Source organism: Pinus tabuliformis, chromosome 5_2 (assembly GCF_031772625.1).
Source record: "Pinus tabuliformis cultivar Carrire ecotype Pingquan chromosome 5_2, CPIR1, whole genome shotgun sequence".
In the NCBI taxonomy this organism is placed as follows: Eukaryota; Viridiplantae; Streptophyta; class Pinopsida; order Pinales; family Pinaceae; genus Pinus; species Pinus tabuliformis.
Window position 1 is genome coordinate 278,975,283 of NC_142306.1, and position 14,226 is coordinate 278,989,508.

Below are 14,226 nucleotides of genomic sequence, written 5' to 3' on the forward strand. Positions count from 1 at the left end.
GATGTTTCCTCACAGATATCTCAGAATATGTTTTGCTGCTATCCAATGATCATGCTTCGGCTCCACTTGGAATTGACTGAGAACGTTTACTGCAAAGCATATGGTTGGTGGAGTATTCACCAAGTACATCAGTGAGCCAATCAGTGGTCTATACTTGGAAGGATCCATTGGGCTTGATTCAGATCTCTTTAGCCTTTTCAAGTTTGTGATCATCGGAGTTGTCATTGGTTTGCAATCCATCATGTCAAACCTCTTCAACATCTTGATCACATACTTCTCTTGACGCAGATAAATCTCATCTGGTCCTTGCCAGGATTCTAGTCCCAAATAGTAATGCATCAGCCCTAGATCCTTCATATCAAATTCCGCTACTAATTGCTTCTTACATCCTTCAATCTGACGTTATACACATGTCAAGAGAAGATTATCTACATACAAAAGAATGCTTATTAGTTCTCCCTTCACAACCTTAATATAAAGGTTCAGATCAGTAGAGCTCTTTGTGAAGTCTAATCTCTGAAGTTATGTATCCATCCTAGCATACCATGCCCTTGGTGTTTGTTTGAGGCCATATAATGCTTTCTTCAATCTGCAAACGTATGCTTGTCTTTAACTTCAAATCCCAAGGGTTGCTCTATATAGACTTCCTCATCAATTGTGCCATTCAGAAATGCAGTCTTGACATCCATTTGGTGGATGTTCCATCCCGTCGGTGCTACCAAAGAGACCAACGAATGTATAGTTGTATACCTTGTTGTCAGAGCAAATGTCTCTTCATAGTCCATGCCTTCAAGTTGAGAGAAACCCCTAGCCACAAATCTTGCCTTAGATTTGTCAATACTTCCATCTGCTACATGTTTGATTTTATAGATCTATTTGGAAGTTACCACAAATTTGTCATCAGGGCTAGGCACTGTGGATTTGGGATAGCATCGGATGTGCTCTAGGCCTCAAATTTTGCATGGAGGCTTGGGCACATGTATTCCAAAGAACCCAGAAACCGTTTTGGGAAATTCCACCCAGAGGCGATTATATTAAAAGAATTAATATTTTTAATGGGGTTCCTAAGTCTAAACTTAGGAAAATTAAAATATTAATGGGTATTAATCTAATTGTGGGTGAATCTTCTAGATAAAGACGGAGATTAAGTCAAAACGATCTCAGCCTTTGATTAGGAGTTAATCTAAGCTGTTGGTTGTCCAACAGGTAGATATAAGAAGGGGCTTGAGGATAATTTGGAAATCATACCAGACGCAGATATTCAGTTACCCGAGTAAGATCGATTTTCTCACTGGTCGAAGTTCGGCAAGAGAAAATCGATTCAGAGGGAGAGTTGCAGGTGAGACAGAGAGAGAGGGTATCCACACATTCAGAGAGTGCAAGGCAACAAGACGTAGAGCAGGAACATGTTGATGCAGAAAGAGGCAGCACAGAGGCAGTTTGACGCAGAGCCTGCGTAGGCAACGTAACGTTGAGCCTGGAAGAGCAGTTTGACGCAGAGAGGATCAAAAGGACTCCAGGGAAGGAGAAGTGCTTCATCTGGGGTAGAAATTGGTCAAGAAGTGTCTGTAACATTTCTCATTCCTATTTTGCTGGCTGTAATTTTGTACAAAGAGAATTTGCTGAAGAATAATAAAACCCTCATTTGCTGCACCGGTTTTCCCACATTGGGTTTTTCCGAGGACGATTGTCCAAAAATAACTGTGTCATTTGGATTATATTTGTGCCAGTGTATTTCCTTACTTTTACTTTCTACAATGTTTTAATTGTGAAGGCTGTAGTAGAATATATTTCAATATTTGCTGTAAGAATACTGTAGATAACTTATTTATGAGGTAATAAGTAGAAGAAATAATATTAATCACTGCAGTAGGATTTGTAGTTAGAAATTCTCACATGGTATCAGAGCAATAGGGAAGTAGAAGACAGAAGTCGAAGGACCCAACCTTGAAAGGAGAAGGGAATTCGAAATTCCTGCAGGGGCAGAAATTCGAATCTCCTAGAGAATTGCCCAGTTCAAGCCAAGGAGGCTGGATTTCGTGGGAAAACTCTCTCTGAGTGAGTCGATAGAGAGGTAAGTCTTTCCAATCAAAATTTATCAGTGGTAGAAGGTACAACACAACAAAAGATTCAGCAAAGATGGTTATCTCAGGTGGGGCGCAATTTTTCCTACAACAGTTGCTGGGATGGGTTAGTTTCAGAAATTGGTACAATATGGATACTTAAAGTGTCTCAGATTTATCTACCAGATTAGATGAATAATTCACATGCCTAGCAAATTTAGCATCAGCGGATGTTTGGTACATTGATAGCGGGGATTCAACTCATATGATTGGAGTACGAGAACATTTCTTGAGCTATCAAGAAGAACAAATGGGTTTCCAATTAACTATGCGAAACATAATGAAATGTACTCCAGTAGGGAGAGGCACCATAACTTTTCAAACGGAAGCAGGGACCAACATCAGAGCCACCAATGTTTTGCATGTGCTAGGATTAGGAATGAACTTAATTTCAGTGTTCCAGTTACAGGGCAAGGGATATGATGTATACTTCATAGGAAAGAAAGTACATGTCAAGCATCCAAGTTGGAAGAAGAAATAACAAATTGGGGTTCGAAGCAACAAGCTGTACAGGTTGCAGCTCGAATCGCCAATGGCACTGATAGGTAGCAACTGTAATGGTGAGAAGGAGTGAAATGAATTATGGCATAGGTGAATGGGGCACTTACACCATGGAGCACTGAGGATGCTCAGAGAGACTGTTACAAGGGTACCAATCTTTAGTAGTGAACAAGATGACTTGTATAGAGGATGTGTGCTAGGAAAATTCGCTAAAGCAACTTTTTCCAGAAGTAAGAATAGAGCAGAGTGTGTATTAGGATTAATACACTCAGATATCTGCGTTCCTATGTCCATAAGGGCTCTTAGTGGTGGCGAATACTTCGTCACTTTTATCAATGATCACTCTAGAAAGACTTGGATCTATTTCTTAAAGACCAAGCATGAGGTCTTTGATCGTTTTCGAGAGTTTTAGGCTCTTGTTGAAAATATGATAGGGAAAAAGATAAAGGTATTGCGTTCAGATAATGGTGGAGAATATACAGACAAAGACTTCATAGATTTCTGCACAAAGGAGGGCATCAAAAGAGAGTGGACAAATCCATATAATCTAGAGCAAAATGGAGTGGCAGAACAAAAGAACATAACTATTGTTGGGGCAGCCAAAACCATGTTGTATGATCAGGATATACCTAGGTATCTATGGGCAAATGCTTGCAACACAACAATATATATCCAGAATAGAACTCCTCATAGAGCATTGGGGAAGAGAACGTCCGAAGGAGTTTTCACAGGGAAGAAGCTGGAAGTTAGTCATCTCAGGATATTCGGAAGCGTGGCTTATTGTCACATTCCAGACGAGAAGAGCAACAAACCGGATTAGACTGCAGAAAAGGGGTATCTCGTGGGATACAACGAGACCTCAAAGGCATATAGAATCTACATTCTTGGCAGCAGGAAGATTGTAGTAAGACGGAATGCAAAGTTCATGGAAGATAGAGCTTTCAGGAAATCTCGTGACATGCCTGCAGAAGATCAGTTAGGAGATGTTCCATTAGTCCAAGAGTAGCAGGGGCAGCAAGAAGGACAGGCAGGAGGGTATACACCTGGATTGAGTATAGTGACCAGTGCCAGTATCTCCTCAGAAGGAGGAAATGTAGATGATTCTCAACGGACGGAACGAGGATCAGGAGGAAGAGTTGGTTGAGCCTCCCACCACCAGTGGTAGACCTAGCAGAGAAGTGCGATAGACACTGAGGGACGCAGAGGACTTTGTTGGAGCTCCTAGAGCCGTGAAGAGGCAGCATAGACAACTAGATATATCCAAGCATTGGTAGCTCAGGTTGAAGAACCCTCTAGCTTTTAGGAAGCTGTTCAACACCAAGTATGGGTGGATGCCATGGTGGAAGAATACAACTCCATCATGACGAATGATGTTTGGGAAGTAGTACATAGACCAAAAGATAGATTAGTTGTAGGATCACGATGGATCTACAAGATCAAGTATGCTGTGGACGACAACATAGAGAAGTACAAGGCAAGGTTCGTGGCAAAGGGGTATGCTCAGAAAGAATGAATAGACTATGAAGAGACCTTCGCTCTAGTTGCTTGATACACCTCTATCAGATTTGTTATATCCCTAGTAGCTCAAATGGGAAGGGAGATTCACCAGATGGATGTCAAGACAACATTCTTGAACGAAGTGATAGAAGAGGAGGTGTATATAGAACAACCCGAAGGCTTCGAAACTCATGAGAAGAAAACTCATGTTTGCAGGTTAATGAAAGTTCTGTACGGGCTCAAGCAGGCACCTAGAGCATGGTACGGTCAGATTGATAGTTACTTGCAACAATTGGGATTTATCAAGAGTGATGCTGATCCCAATCTCTACTATTTGTTGGTAGAGAATGATCCACTTATTCTGGTACTATATGTAGATTATGTGTTCCTAATTGGGTCATCTAGGCTCATCTAGGACTACAAGAAGAATCTTGAAGCCGAATTTGACATGAAGGACTTGGGCTTGATGCATTATTTTCTAGGGTTGGAAGTTTGGCAGAAGAATGGGGATATCTTCCTTGGACAAGGAAGGTATGCTACAAAAATTCTGAAGAGATTCAGAATGCAGGATTGTCGACCCATGGCTACTCTTATGATCACCAACTGGAAGAAAATAGATGCATCGAAGGACAAAGAAGTGGATCTCACCTTGTAAAGACAACTCATTGGGTCGCTTATGTATCTGGTCAACACTAGGCCAGACATTTGTTTTGCATTCAACACTCTTAGTCAGTTCATGGTGGAACCAAAAAGGATGCACTAGGCAGCGACATGACACATTCTTAGGTATGTATGTGGAACAATCAAATATGGGTTGAAGTACTGCAGAGGGGAGGATGTTAGTTTGAATGGGTTCACTGATTCAGATTGGGCAGGTAATTTAGTAGACGAAAAAGTACCTCAGGGTACTGTTTCAGTGTTGGATCAGGGATTATATCTTGGTGCAACAGGAAGCAAAAATTGGTAGCATTGAGTTCAACAGAAGCAGAATATATGGCAGCCAACACAGCTACATGCAAAGCCATATGGCTTAGAAAATTGCTTGTGAGCTTATTCAGAAAAAGGATGGAAGTGACCAAGGTTTACTGTGATAACCAGAGTTGTATGAAACTCCTCTGAGAATCCAGTATTTCATGATTGGTCGAAACATATAGATATCCGTTGTCACTTTATCAGAAGCTGTGTTTAGCGTGGGGCAGTATAGCTACAGTATGTTCCCACAAGAGAGCAGGTGGTTGATATACTCACAAAGGCTCTCAGAAGAGCTACGTTCACTCAGTTTAGAGAGCAGATGGGTATGGTTGAAAATCTGTTTCAGTACCAGCAACAATTATCACTGCAGGGGCAGTTGGTAGTGGCAGTGCCAACATCAAACAACCCAAATGTAGAAATTCAAAGGAAGTTGTAGTACAAATGTAGCATTGGCAGTGCCGGTGTCAAAGTCAGCAGTACAGTTACAACAATAGCACAATAGATGGTGGACAACATGTCAGACATTAGCGACAAGGAGAACGATGCTTCAAAGTCAAAGCAGTATGCAATAGCAGTGTATTGCTAGAGCACATTCCTCGCTAAGGAGTGTTGATTTGGGATAGCATCAGATGTGCTCTAGCCTCTAGGCCTCAAATATTGTGGGGAGGCTTGGGCACATGCATTCCAAAGAACCCAGAAACCGTTTTGGGAAATTCCACCCAAAGACCATTATATTACAATAATTAATATTTTTAATGGGGTTCCTAAGTCTAAACTTAGGAAAATTAAAATATTAATGGGTATTAATCTAATTGTGGGTGAATCTTCTAGATAAAGATGAAGATCAAGTCAAAACAATATGAGCCTTTGATTAGGAGTTAATCTAGGCCATTGGTTGTCCAACAGGTAGATATAAGAAGGGGCTTGAGGGTCATTTGGAAATCACACCAGAGGCAGATACTCAGTTACTTGAGTAAGATCGATTTTCTCACTGGTCGAAGTTCGGCAAGAGAAAATCAATTCAGAGGGAGAGTTGCAGGTGAGACAGAGAGAGAGGGTATCAACACATTCAGAGAGTGCAAGGCAGCAAAATGCAGAGCAGGAACAGGGTGATGTAGAAAGATGCAACACAGAGGCAGTTTGACGCAGTGCCTGTGTAGGCAGATTGACGTTGAGCTTGGAAGAGCAGTTTGACACAGAGAGGATGAAAAGGACTCCAGGGAAGGAGAAGTGCTTCATCTAGGGTAGAAATTAGTCAAGAAGTGTGTATAATTTCTCATTCCTTTTTACTAGCTATAATTTTGTACAAAGAGAATTTGCTGAAGAATAATAAAACCCTCATCTGCTGCACTTTCCCACATTGGGTTTTTCTGGGGACGATTGTCCAAAAATAACCATGTCATTGTGATGGTATTTGTGCCAGTGTATTTCCTTACATTTACTTTCTGCAATGTTTTAATTGTGAAGGCTGCAGTAGAATATATTTCGATATTTGCCGTAAGAATACCATAGATAACTTATTTCTGAGGTAATAAGTAGAGGAAATAATATTAATCACTGCAATAGGATTTATATTTAGAAATTCTCACAGGCACGATCTCCCAAACTCCATTCTTCATTATAGATTGATATTCTTCATTCATGGCATCCTTCCATTCTTGATGATTGACAACTCCTTCAAAGGTAGATAACTCTGCTTCTATTGGTTTTGTCATGTAGGCTGCGTACCTAGAATATTGTTTTGACTTCTTGCTTTCCCTGAATGTGCCCTAGGTTGTTCCATGACCTTTTGCATCAAGTAGTGTTGACTTCAAACAATTAGGTCTCTTTCTTGATAAAGGGATGACCACAGGTTGAATAGGTTCACTGGGACCTTCATCTTCATGGGATTCTTCTTCTTCCTTGTTCGCTTCTTCAAATACTGGAAGTTCTTCATCGTCAGAGTCCATGGGAAGTTCCTTTGATTTCTTGAATGCAATACTTTCATCAAATATAACATCTCGTTTGACTTCTATACATTGTCCTTCCTTTATGTAGATTCTATAGGCCTTAGAGGAGTTGTTGTATCCAACAAATGTACCTCTCATGCCTAATGGATCCAACTTCTTTCTTTTGTCCTTCGGTATACGAATAACCAAATATTCGAAGATGATCTACAATTGGTTTCTTCCCAGTGAATGCTTCTTCAGGAGTTCTGTTATCCAGTGACCTGTGGGGACTTCGATTTTGAATATGTAAAACTGTCTTCGTGGCTTCTCCTCACAAAAAATTCGGTAGATCTTGATCATGCAACATTGCTTTTACACTTTCTTCAATGGATTAGTTCTTTCGCTCTGCAACTCCATTTTGTTTTGGATTATATGGGACTATCAACTGCCTCTTAATCCCATACTCTTTACAGAAAGCTATAATTTCCTTGGATGTATACTCTCCAACATTATCAGATCTTAGTATCTTGATTTTGTTTTCTGTAAGGTTCTGAACTTCAACTTTGAATTCTTGAAATTTTGTGAATACTTCGTCCTTGGATTTCATCAAGTAAACCCAAGCTTTTCTTGAATGATCATCTATAAATGTGACATAATATAGATGACCTCCAAGTTATTTAGGAGTCATAGGACTACATACATCAAAATGAATAAGATCCAAGATTTCCTTTGACCGTGAAGCACTGCTTCCAAATGGTCTCTTGGTATTCTTACCCAATGCACATCGTTTGCATACTCCTTCATGATCTTCTTTCAATTCGGGGGTTCCTTCTACTATAGAACTTAGAGTTGGAAGGATTTTGAAATGAAGATGGCCAAATTTTCTATGATAGAGTTCACATTGGCTGATTTCAATGTGAACCAAAGCTTGTGCAAGACGAGATATCAACCCATAAAGTGTTTCTTCATGAATACCAATTACTCTAGCATTCTCTATGCTTGAGTTCTTACTCCATACTACAACTCTTCCATCAATGAAAGCTACTCTGTCACCCTTATCTTCCAAACTTGAAATAGAAAGTAAGTTCTTATGCAAACCTGGAACAAATAGGATGTTGAGATGGATATTACTTCCATTTTCCAGCTCTATGGAGGTTGATCCAATTCCTCTTACAAGATAGCTCTCAATATCTCCAAGTTCCACTGAGTAAGAAGTTTTACCTTTTGATAATGTCTTCAGTTGTTGGTGATGACCAGTCATGTGTCTAGATGCACCATTATCAATTACCCAAATGTTCTCGTCTTGGAATTTGCTAGTGAGTGTTGAGAAGAGTCCTTCATCTGTTATCCTGGTTGCTTCCTTCTTTGTAGTGAATAGAAGATTCCATGCTTCCTTGATGCCTTTCTTGAGATGGCTTGCTACCTTTGAACACTTCTTGAAGATCTTCCTCAATGTAGTATAGATCTTCATAATGCCCTTAGCCAACCTTAGCTCTGAAACCATTTTGAGAAATTTATAGGGCAATGGTTATAGTGATTTCTCTTTACTTGATAATTGCTTGTGATGTCTTTTTCCTTATTAGCTTTTGTTACTTATTATTATATGTGTGTATCATCAAACAACTACCAAAAACAAGAAGAACAAGAACACAAAATATAGGCTTCAAGCCAGGGCCAAAACCTCTCTACTTGAGAGGAAAACCTGCAAATCTCTTCTCTTCCTTATAGGTTCTTCAATTGAAGAATTCCAAGACCTTAAGACTGACTTCAGAACCCCCCAAGACCAAGACCAACCTCTCCGGATGATGTGCTAACCTTGATCTAGCCAAACCCAGTCAAATCTCTTCTAGTAACACTTTTTCGACCTCCAGCTACAGAATTTCAACCTCCACTATAGATCTGAAATTTCGGCCCCCCAACAGTTGTTGCTGCCACACGTGTGAGCTTCGATCTACCTTTTGAGCCTTCCCTTGATCTTTGCTTGCCTTTCCGTCACTTTTGGAGCTTGAGGATGACCCTTGGTGACCTTCGCTTGATCTACTTGCCTTCTTTTCTCCAAGATCAAACTTGTAGATAGAAACCCTATATCTGTTGCAAAACCCCTAGTTCTCCTTAGCACGTGTGAGAGAGAAATAGCCCAAACACAAATCTTTTTTATCCTCTTCCTTCTTCGCTGCCTTCTTCTTCCTTCTTCTTCACTAGAATTAGAGATGAGTGAATATGTCTCAAGGAGGATGAGTTCCCTCCTATATATATGCTCTTCCGTTTAGGTCAACTTGCTAGCTACCATGCCGACTTGGTTTTGGAGGGCATCTGGACACTTTTTAAGACAAAAATAATTTTCTTTACAAGTTACAATGTGCTCAATGGGGTCTTCAACTTATGATAATGACTCTTTAGACTTTTTGACCTAGGAACCCTATAAGCACTCAATGGGTACTTGACCTATAAAATAAAAGAGCTTGAGCATGAAACCCATGCTCCAAAAATAATAATAATATTTTTCTTTCATTTTATACTTTACAAGAATCAAAAGTACATTTCATCTTTATGAAGACCGAACCTAGTTACACATTTTTCAATAGGGCGAAATTTCAAGAGGAGGCTGAAATTTCAGGGAGGGCCAAAATTTCAGGAACTTGTTTTTTCGACATGTCACTTGATCATGATCTTGGTTACTGGTTTGGCTATTATTTTTGCTATGATTATTCTCAGTGTTCCATGAGGACGCGTCCCCCAGGGTTGGGTGCACGCACCACTCGCACCCCATGCACCTGGGATGGGGAGTCTACTGGGGGTGCGTTTCCCCACGCACCCTTTTTGGGGAGTCTTGGGGAGATGCAAGGGGGTGCATTTCCCCAGTGTGGGGGACGAGACTCCCCAAAAGGGGTGTGTCTAGGCATCCCCCCCAAAACTTCAGTATCTAGTATATAGTATATGGTAATATACTAGTATGTTTTGCTTTCAATTTAGATTCTAGAATGATGAATGATGAATTTAATTTTTAAATCAATGTAGATTGTAGAATGATGAATGATGAATGATATGGATCAATGTATTTGAATATTTCATTATTGAATCTCATGGTATGGATGAATAATGAGTATGTCATATGAATGATGTATGTATCAAAATGAATGATGAGGATGGATCAATATATGTCATTATTTAATTAAATTATGAATTTAAATTTTATGTGTGATCAAATTTCAATTTTCAACATATTGGTATCCATATTACTATTTAGTATTAGTCTATTTAATATTTATGCTTTCAGTATTGAACAATGAATATGAACTTGAATGATATATATATATATATAATTAAAAATTATATACCTCGACGTCCCCCTGCATCCCCAAAATTTCCCTAAATTTTGAGAGTACTCCCACATGTCCTCCCTGTGCGTCTCGCCCCACCCGCGTCTTCCCACACCAGAGTCTTGGTGGAACATTGATTATTTTATATGTATTGATGAATTTGGAACTCTCTCTTGCGTAAGGGAAGATTTATGGGTTTTTCCCTGGCCCTTAGGCCTAAATTTTTGTGTCCCTTGTCTTATTGTCTTATGGTTATATTTACTGCTCTTTCATGTTTTATGGTTGAACTTTTTAATTTATTTTTATTTTTTATTTTAAATTATGTGTAATTGCTTAATGATAATATGTGGAATTAGTGCAAATTTGAATCATTAGAAGTAGCTATCGTACTAAAGATAATTGTTTCTACTGTGTGTCCTAGAAAAATCAACACCTTGAACCTAAATTGTGCCTTTCTTGTAGAAACCTTTATCGTGTCACCTTATTCTCTAATCTTAGAATATGCATTAGGTGACCTTCTCACATACCGAGACTCCTCCCATCGGTGAAAATTTGTAAAGAGCTGGGGGTTTTGGTTGTGGTGATAGTGGGCCACTACCCCATTGTTGTCTCTTGGTCTAGTTTTAGCCTTGTAGTGTGCCCCTCTCCAAGGTTTGCTAGAGTTTGCGGCAACAAGACCCTTTAATTAAAGTAATTTGCTAAGGTTAAAAGTCTCCTTGGACGACTTACACGTCTAGACACTGAGACCTGTGTGGAAGTACTTGTCTGATGCTACTATCATCAACAAGGGCATTATGATACATTGATAACTAAGGGTTTGGAAGGGGGATATTGTTTCCTCCTTTTGATTCCGTGCCCATCCGCCTTGCCGCCCCCCCCGCCGTGCTCAGGCTTTAAGGCTTCTTCCACCTTTATTTATTTATTTTTCAATATTGTAAATTATATAACTTCAAATAAATACCATAGTGACAATCTATAGAGATAAAATTTACAACACATAAATATGAAGGCTAACATACTAGCTTGTGCTCCATGGGGCAAGTTCTACATTCTTCTAGGACACATCAATTTTAGTGTTGGCATGGAGTGCTCAATTATTTTTAAACTCTAAACCCTCCCAACTATAGGTGGGAATTGTTTCCTTGAAAAGTTGTGCATTGTCTTTTCAAAAGGAAAGCAAACAAACAATCACATTATATGCATGGAACTTTGCAACAATCCCTGATCATCCAAGCATTCACCAGGTGGGCTCCTCTCTGAACTAGGAGGCTATGAATAAGTAACTGTATTTTGCTCGAAATGCTGCCCAGAATATGTTACCAATTTGGACACCATCGAAAGAGACGCCCCATTAATTATTCTTTTCAACAGATAGCACAAAGTGAATCAGAGATGTTTTCTTTATTGAGTCTTTCTTTAACCACCGGACCTTGATGGAGCACCAACTAACCCAAAATTTTATCTTTGAATGACCTCCACACATGTGAAAGAGTTTAGCATCAAGTTTGCCACCTCTCCTCAAAGTCATCAATTCTCCTCTTCCCATTGAAGTGTGGAGTAGCATGGTTCTCATGTCTCAATGTATTGTACAAATCCTTGGTGTCATAATTGAAAGACTTCCCATGTCTGTCTGCAATTTCCTGTAATATGGCCCCACATATTGAATATTGACTTTGAAGCAATGACAGTCAGGGATCGTTTTGCACAATTGTAGAAGGGTTGCTTTGTCAGCTTCATTGAATTGTTGAGCTTCATTTAAATCTCTGCATGTATGCCATATGTCTTGTGCCTTATTCCAAGGATCTCCCTAGCAGAAGAAGCCTTTACTGGCAAACCTCATCCAAAGATACCCTGGTAATAGACTGAGTTGACTCTAGGCGGATGGAGAGGTCCAGATGCGCATGTATGCCAAATCCAGGATGCTCGAATTCTGTATGAAGAACTGTTTTAGTGTACAACTGATTGCCGATCACCCCAGGGTTCTTTAATCATTGGTGTGCTCGATCTTTTGAAGGCCTTTGCATTTCCCAGGGATTTTGCAAAGATTGAACCAGGCCCTGATGCCTTGAATATGTTGGCTTGACAGCGCACAGTGCCTGACTAAAGCATGCCATGGGGTCTTTCCAACTGCAATCATGATCATCAACTTGCCTGCAAGGATTGTTATCTTTAACTCGGAATTCAGTATTTGGATGTGCTGGAAGTAGTTAATAATTCTATGATGTGTAGTTGTGTTTTATTTTTTATTTAGACATTGATGATTGTATAATAAGAGATACAGTGATTCTCCTATTTTGAGTAATGATTTCCAAATTGTGCAATTGGATAATCGATATTGCTGCATTAATTGTATAAATTTGTGATTAGTATGCATACAGACAACTTTATTGTTCTTGATATTTTTGAAGCTTCTATAATATTTTACATTGTGTAATTGCTGATTGGAATATGGATGTCAAAGGGGATTTCAGGGTCCCTGAAATTTTGTGGAACGTGGAACATAATCTTTTGTTAATATGGTGACAAGATTTGCTCGACTTCAGTATCAGTTTTGGTGAATTTCACTGGAGATCAATTACTGTTGGAATATGATGTTTTAATCCCCAAAACGTTTCCACTGCTTTTGATTATTAAAAAGATATGTACTGTTAGCATACAAAATGCCTATTCTTTGTACACATTTGTCAAGAGATCATTGACAATATCCAGCCACATATAATTTTCACAACCATCATGGTACAGTAAAATTAAAATTTCCTTTGCAACCTTTACCAGCTGAGAAAAATGAACTGACGTTTGTTATGCATTCATTGTTTGGTCCACTCCAAGACACATGGAGCTTGAGTGATGAAGCACTGGAAACGAAGAGAGATGTTGTCATTTCTAGCCATTTTGTTTTTAATTGCAGTGTTTTCTTCTTGGGTTGTACTTTAGCATGTTTGAAAAAGAGTGTAAACTTCTATGCAAATTTTTAATTTATTGAGAGTACACTCAGAATATTTTCTTCAAGAACTAACTAATTGTAACGAACAAAGTTTGTTATAGCAGGTTAAACATTCCAGAAGACTTGGAATATGCAGATCTCCATTGAAGATAAAATAATATATATTAAAATATATGAATGAGAATGTGATGTTACAAATGAGAGTGAGAGCCTGATTATATACCCCAGGAAGGTGTCCCTTTATGAACGGTCATGTCCTTAGGGACATACCTCTTCATTAACTAATTACTAATTAATCATTATTTATGATGCGCTATTATTATTTATATTTATATTATCTACATCTATATTTTATTCATAACACTAATGGAGACTTAACATAACAGGCTTGAACCCAAATTATATTCATTTTGACGTTAGAAAATATTTTCATGTTTTTGAAGTGAATATTTTGGAACAACCATGTAGCCATCTCTGTTCTGGGCTGGAACAGACAACAAGGCTAACAATTGTATATGGCATCTTCTCTAATTTTGCGGCATATGAGTCAATTTGTTTGGAAGAAAAGGGATTGTAATTAGATTTTCCAAGTTATGTTTTTTTCTTTTTTTTGCTACAGACTGAGGTTCCAACTTCCAAGCATTTCTTTTAAATTTGAATATGAACCTGGCGACTTCGATTATATATTTATAGAAGGAAAAGATGAAACATATTTAGAAGGTTTTCTCCTTCGGCTTTTCTTCTAAATGTTTAACCGTTTTTTTGTTGTGGATGTGTTTGAATGTATGATTTGGTTATGAAGTTGAGAGTTTTGAGTATACTTGAGTAGACAACATTGGAGTTTCGTAGGACTTATTTGACCATTCACACTTTTATTTGCTACTTTGATTTAGTGGTAATCTTATAATATTAGGAGAATTTATGTTGATTCGTTTTCCTAT

At 38.8% G+C, this 14,226-nt stretch overlaps 1 protein-coding gene across 4 annotated transcripts in view; it reads left to right on the forward strand.

Annotated features, from left to right (window-relative positions):
* Positions 1–14,226, forward strand: part of LOC149158601 (uncharacterized) — a 384,530-nt gene that overhangs the window by 133,580 nt on the left and 236,724 nt on the right. The gene's annotated exons all lie outside the window — the stretch shown is intronic.